We start from the raw sequence: 7,500 nt of genomic DNA, 5'->3' as shown, positions 1-7,500 counted from the left end.
ATAATATTTTTAATGATCACCTTAATTTTTGTAATGAAAATGACAAGACTCATGATTATTTTTTTTACAGTGTAGCCTATAGTTAATGTTAATTATTGTTTTCTAAGAACAGAATGTCAAGTCAACGACATCCCAAATTAAAATGATTTTATTTATATCAATCACAACTCATCAATCATGTCAAGATATTTGACTGGTGGTGTCAGTATAGATAAATTTGATTTTTTTTTGTTATAGGATGTTATCTAAAGTGTCAGGGACAGGCAAGAAAAGAACGCTTGTAGTTTATCAGCCCTCCAAGAAGTCCTGTGACCCTGAGAAGCAGCAGGAAAAGACACAGAAGGAACATGAAAGTCTATCTGAGACTTTAGAGCAGGAGACAGATGAGCCCTCAGATAAAGAAGAGAGACCAACAGGCCAAAAGATTAAAGCCCAGAGCGGAGCTGCGTCCTATCGATGCTCCTTTAAAAATGAATGGTCAGAAAAATGGCCATTCATAACAAAGGGGACACTAAGTACACATTATTGGTGCTCTGTATGTAGGATAGAAAATGCTTACAATAGAGCACAAGTTAATCTGTGAACATGTTATCACATGTTAATCCTATTTTTGTAAAATGTTTGTGAAAATTAAATGTAATGTAAATCTCCCAAGAAATTCTGTACAGATACCAAATACTTTGACAATCAATATATACTTAATACACTAATGCAAGGATTTTGTTTGTATTTTTTCCACACCAAGCCACGCCCCTACATAAGCCCCTCCCCCTTTACCCAAGCCCCGCCCCCAAAATCTCACTCTAAGCTGAACTCAAAAGTTGGCAGCCCTGCTTCAAAGCATGTAAAATATATTGTGATTTTGTGCTTTAGTTGGCTCAAGTTAGACATCATTAGTTTGCCAGCTAACGCCGACCATTTGCTAACGTTATCTGATGTGAAAGACTACAGTTGTAACTTTATTGCTTTTCACGAGCACGAGCGCTGTTGTTGCAATCTGAAACATCACCGCTAGAGGCCGCTGGATCCTACATACAGCACCTTTAAATGTATTTGAAAACAAAAAAAAGCAATGCCAACTTATCCATTATAGAGTACTCTGTCTGTACACAACCCGCGGTTCAGGCGCGCGTGACAAACACTGCCAGTGTGAAAGCAAAACGCGCGTGTCCTGCTCCTGCTCACCATATGCACTGCTCCTGCGCTGCTTACGCGCGTGCAGTGTGAAACCGGCGTAACTCTGTGCCACCGCATAACTATAGATGTGTTAAAAAATAATGAGAATATATATATATATATATATATATATATATATATCCGAGTCCTGATCGGGAGGTAACGTCCGATTCCGATCGAGTCTGAAATCACGTGATCGGATCGGGACATCCCTAGTAGTAAGGTGAATAAATTCTATACTGTATCCACTGCAAGTATAGTATTGTACTGAATATTGAATAGTAGGCCTTATCGCATGTTTGTATATTCACCACTTGCATACTGTGAAAATACAGAGACCCAACTGCAAAAGCCAAAAAGGTTACAGTAAAAAACTCTAAATGAAAAGCATGTTACAGTAAAGTACACTCAGAAGAGTTGTGCAACTGCAAAATCAAGGTCAGTGAGAGAGATTTTATTCTGCTTCAGCATCAGGTCTTCATGTTGGGTCCGGCCGGAGGAGTTTCTCCACAAATGGCGTATGTATGACACGCCAATTTGTATTTCCATTTTTGGCGTGCTATCAACACGCATAATCGCTTTTCAGCGTGTTTATCAACGCCGTTGACTTAACGTTACATTACTCTCTATATAAATATATATGACTTACCTCAACCCCGTCCCTAAACCTACCCGTCATTGGGGTTAATACCATTTATGAGTCTTCCCCTACCATCCTAGTAAAAAAAAATCGCTCCCCAGATGTAGATTTACATTTTGCTTCGTTTCGCTCGGACATTTAACGGCGTAGACATACACGCGGAAGATGACGGCGTGGACATACACGCGGATAGCTCAAAATGCGTATAGATAACACGCCGCTTGACTTGAAAGTGGCGTTTATGTTTACGCAAAGTCATGATGTCATGTTGACATCACAGACAATGTCGTCTCTGCAGGCAAAGGGGAAAACCCTAAAGCCAGATCCAGCCTTGACAACATTCTCCACACCTGCTCTTCCTCATCCTCATCCTCATCCTGCTTGTTCACCTCCTCTTACTCATCCTCTTCCTTCTCTCCCTCTTATATTGTTTCCATCCATTGTTGGTATCAACATTCAGTGCAACATGTTGAGTAAATGTTGGGACTCTGAACTGACTTGTATTATGCACAGTTGGTTTGGTCACATCATTAGAAATAAGTGTGAACAATTTTGAGTCGTTGTGTGTAAACGATGACCACTGTGTTGCAGTTGTGCTTAACTTTCGCCTACCTGTGTTTAGCATTTTGAAACATAAGTGCATCACGGTGCGAAATGTGTTTTAGTGAGTGAGAATGTGTTTAGAGTTTTGAAAAAAAAGTGAATGAGATTTGCAAACAGTGTTGTAACTACCTGAACTTGTTTAATGTTTTACAGAAAGAGTGATTTATCCGACAGATTGGTTTAGACTATTGAGAATTTGGTTCAGAGAATGGGGTTTAGTGTTTTAGCAAATCAGAAAAACTGTAATGAATCTCTATGGCCCTCTGCTGGATATATACGGTCACAACACTTTATTTCTAAAACTGTAAATTCTACAAGCTTTTTTCCTACCAGCAGAAGTCTGCCTCTGACACCGAGATCAATATCCAGAAACAACTTGTTTTTAGTTTAGATCATCATTAAAGTGATTTTTTTTCATGAAATTGTAATTTCATGTGCAAGCTTAATGGTATACTTGAGGAATTTTTGGCAAAATTAGTAATAAAAAAAAAAAAGTACTTTATATCTTCCCAAACGCATATGAAGTAAAAGGGGAAAAAAAGATGTATCATTTTTATTATTAAAAATGTGTATTCTTATAATCGCTCTATACATTTTTGGGGGGTCATACTGACTTCAACAAACGCAAAGTGTAAACAAGAAATATGAATATGAGAGTTAAAACTGCACTGCACTCATTCCTGATATATCCCTGCAGGACAAGAGGAGTTTCAGCTGGTACTTTTATACTTATAGTTTCTAAATAAAGGCTATACACGGTTCCATATGCATTAACAGTGTTCTCACTCAGTATATTAATCTCACTCAGTATTATATTATATATCTGAACATTTTGAAGATTAGTTGAAGATTAGTTTTTTAAATGTGTTTGCTTAGAGAGTATGATATGGGCATAAACGGTAAATAATCAGATGTTACATAATTTTATATGCATTAGTCTTCCTCGTGTTCAAACTCAGATTGTACAAACAAATTTACATCAATATCCTGTACCAGTGTGTGTGTATGTGTGTGTATATATATAAACATCCATTTAAATGTGATTTAATGACTTTATGTTTGTCTATTGCAGTTGATGGTGTTGTGCAACAATTTGACAGATTTCTCTCTGCATGACAAAAGTGAGGAGCAGCGACTTGATGCTTTTCTTCATCAAACTCTTCATGCGTGTCTTCCTGAGATCTGGAGCTTCTTCAGCTCCTCCTGCTGTTATCATCATGGCCAAACTCTGGTAGAGAGAGACTTAACATAAAACCACGAACTGTTGAGTCTGTGTTGAAACTAAAAGGGAGTGAATTAAGGCACATGCATTCTCTTATTTACAAAGTTACAACTGTTCAATTTCTTCTGCACTTGAATTGCACATTATATTAAGTTTCGGCTTTTAAAAGTTCAGAGTTTTTTTAGTTCCGGCTGATTGAATTTGACATTTTGAAATATCTGCAAATAAATGTTGACATGTTAAGCTGTCTCGTGAGCCGTTTCTAATTTGTCATCGTCAAATTGAATGGTTACAATTCAGAACTATTTTTTTTAAATGTACTGTGTGTGTGTGTGTGTGTGTGTGTGTGTGTGTGTGTGTGTGTGTATAGCACCATGGTCTGTCCTGGGTCATGTATGGCATTAAAAATGGCATTAAATTAGATTTGAAGATAGCTGCAGAAACCCTGTTTTGATACTTAGATTTAAAACACAAGCACTGATGTTTTACAATAAAAAGTGATACAATGACAATTATTATTGTCAGGATTGCACATTTATCATACAGAAATTAATTTGTATTTACTGTTATTTCACAAAAGAAAGATGCACATGCTGAACCATTGATACCCCATGTTTACATACATATTGCAGACTGCAAAATATGAATAATTTAGAAATAAAGAGGGATCATAAATTGCATTTAATTTTTTTATTTTGTTTTACCCTGAATACGTTTTTTTTTTTTTTTTAAGCTGTTTGCATGCAGTCCACACAAAACAAAAGTCCATAAAAAAATGGATTCTTTCTTTTCTGTCAGAAAGAACATTTAACTTTGGATTTTGAAATTAGGACCCTTTTAAATAGCATATATGGGGTACTTTAACTAACCAACAGAAATGTTACATACACACAAGTCTCCACTTATTGTTTTGAACACATGTCCATTGTGCCCATGCACTGTCTATTCTGCACATTAGATATTCAACATCTGACATGCGTATATAATACGACCACTTGGCAAGATAAGCTGCTCCTTTCCCCCCTTTTTCTTTTTACGAGAGGCACAAAACTAGACCCAGTTTTCTTATGATTGCTCTGAACATTTCTGACTAAGTTCAACAAACATTAAATTACTTATTCATAAACTTAAAAATAATTAATAAAAATGTTTGTTTGTATGGACTGCCTGCCTGTTTGACCTTGCCCGTACTTTGGATTATCCTGTTATATAAATACTTCATTTAGATCCTCAACCTTCTTGTCTCGGAGCAGTTCGTGACAATACCTGTATCACAGGTTCTCAGTGGGACACACACCTGTTTGTCATGAGTTATAAAGCGCTTGTACTGAATGTGTTTATATTTGTTTTGTTGGATAATGGTTTGAATCTTATACAGTGAGAAGAACTGATTATGGGATACATGAGGGTCTTTATGCACTGATTTCAGTGTTTCAAGTACTTTATAATGTGAGATACTGTTGATGTTGAAGTCAAACTCGTGCTGGTAGAAATCTAGAGAGAACTGATGAACTCTTCAATCAAATGCTCCAGAAGCTCCTCAGTGTCAGCTAGAAAACACACACAAATCTCACAGAGTAAACCAGATAACACTGATTATCTTTCTCAGGGGTTTAGTTACGGTCTCTGCCGATCTTCTTCCAGATTAAAGCTCTTCAAGATGTTTTGTGACGTGTCTGGTCGATGCTCACAGAAGCTTCTGGAAGTTTCCCGTCACTGCACAACTTACACTATCATATGCAAACTTACAACTTGTAATAATTGCATCATTTAACCCAAACACATCATATTGGTGGATTCACTCTAATATCATGCTATCTCTGAGACCTGGCCGTCAAGTACTTTTATTGTCTCTCCAAATAAATTATAGACCCATCCCATACGGAATTGTTTTTTATTTTTCCTGTCCAAAATATATTTTAAATATATTGTAAATGTATGTTGTAAACAGTGTTCAGTTCAATATATTTTGTTTCAACCTTCATATACCAAAATATATTGCAAAATGTGTTTCAAATGCAAGAAAATACATTTCCAATCGTACAGTATAGCCTACATTTAGACAAACTGCAAATGTGGATGGAACAGCATAGTAGCGATTAAACACTATATATTTTCTATCCATCATTTAAAATGTGTTAGATTAATTTTTTAACCCTTACAGGAAAAAAAAAACACACATTCATTTCCGTTGTTTTCCACATTATCCACTTTTGTTCACTTCTTCCCAAAAAATACAGAGTGATTGATCACGGCAGTCAGAAGAGAAAGAAAAGTCAAAATTACTCGAAAACAGCCTTATTAGAATCACCCTCACAAATGCTATAGTTTTATTACTTGTATTAAATAAAATTAAATAAAAACTTTTAATATAACAATTAGCGTTTAAATGTAAATCAAATAAAAAATAAATGTAAATATAAAAAAATGGCTAGATTTACAATGTTAAAGGGCACCTATTATGCAAAATTCACTTTATATATTATTACAATTTAAAATAATTGTTTTTCAATTTATTATACTTTAAATTATCATTTAAAAGCTGAATTGTCAGCATCATTACTCCAGTCTATCACATGATCCTTTAGAAATCATTCTAATATTCTGATTTATTATGAGTGTTGGAAACAGTTCTGCTGCTTAATATATTTGATGAATAAAAGGTTAAAAAGAACTGCATTTATTCAAAATAAAAAAATATTTTCTAATAATATAAATCTTCTTTACTATCACTTTTTATCAATTTAACACATCCTTCTGAATAAAAGTATTGATTTATTTCAAAAAAAGAAAGAAAAAAAATTACTGACCAGTAGTGTATATTGCTGTTACAGAAGATTTCTATTTTTAAAACATTTGCTTCTTTTTTTTTTTTCCTTATTCATCAAAGTATCCTAAAAAAGTATCACAGGTTATGAAAAAATATTAAGCAGCAGAACTGTTTCCAACTTTGATAATGAATCATCATATTAGAGTGATTTCTAAAGGATCATGTGATAGACTGGAGTAATGATGCTGAAAATTCAGCTTTGATCACAGAAATAAATGATCATTTAAAGTATAATACATTGAAAATCAATTATTTTAAATTGTAATAATATATCACCTATATTTAAAAAAATCTGTATTTTTGATCAAATAAATGCAGGCTTGATGAGCAGAAGAAACTTTAAAAACATTAAAAATAGTAATGTGTCCAAACTTTTGGCCTGTACTGTAAATTGCAGTGTTAGTGTTTCTTTGCATAGGCCTATATGATTTTTTTTTCAACACATGATCAGAAATACATTACAATAAAATACTAACTAAAATACTAATATGACTTAAGAATTACATAAAATTCAATAACCAATTATTTGGAGCAAACTGTCATCACTCAAATGTGTGTAAGAGAGCTCTTGAGTGTGTGTTGATTTTGCTCTTCGCTAAGAACAAATCCAAGATAATAAAACAGTGAATGTCAGAATCTTCGTAAAAAGTGCTTAAGTGGGGTTTAAGAACACATTTCTTCATAAGAACGGTTGGTAAATGAGGACCAATTTTATTTATTTTTCACTATATTATAAAATTTCTATAAAGACATTTATTGTTTATGTATGAATAATAAAACAAATACTTGTGTGTTAAACTGCAAGCATAAGGTTAGGAGGAAAACTACACACTAAAAACTCCTGGGTCAAAAATAAAATGGGTTGAAGAAATAACCCAGGAGTTTTTAGTGTGTATATATAGAAATAAATGATATAAATGAAAAGAGCTTTAAGATAAATAAGGTTTTGAGATGCAAATTATCTTCACATTCATTTAAAATTGCCCTGTGACATCCATCCTATGACGTGACTGAAGACAGAAAGATAAA

The 7,500-nt window shown here is 34.1% G+C and overlaps 2 protein-coding genes across 4 annotated transcripts in view; one reads left to right on the top strand and one right to left on the bottom strand.

The window, feature by feature from the left end:
• LOC311280920 (uncharacterized protein) overlaps window positions 1-3,888 on the top strand; it is a 20,680-nt gene extending 16,792 nt beyond the window's left edge. For all 3 annotated transcript variants that reach the window (XM_084393448.1, XM_084393450.1, XM_084393449.1), the window contains exon 10: window positions 3,492-3,888. The gene's annotated coding sequence lies outside the window, so the exon portion shown is untranslated. The remainder of the gene's footprint in view (window positions 1-3,491) is intronic.
• A 2,366-nt stretch (window positions 3,889-6,254) lies between these two features.
• LOC311280922 (nuclear factor 7, ovary-like) overlaps window positions 6,255-7,500 on the bottom strand; it is an 18,101-nt gene continuing 16,855 nt past the window's right edge. The window contains exon 6 of the mRNA XM_084393452.1: window positions 6,255-7,500. This exon is cut by the window's right edge and continues 1,119 nt beyond it. The gene's annotated coding sequence lies outside the window, so the exon portion shown is untranslated.

Source organism: Rutilus rutilus (assembly GCF_951802725.1).
Source record: "Rutilus rutilus genome assembly, chromosome: 21".
Lineage (NCBI taxonomy): Eukaryota > Metazoa > Chordata > Actinopteri > Cypriniformes > Leuciscidae > Rutilus > Rutilus rutilus.
This window is presented reverse-complemented; position numbering and strand designations above follow the sequence as displayed.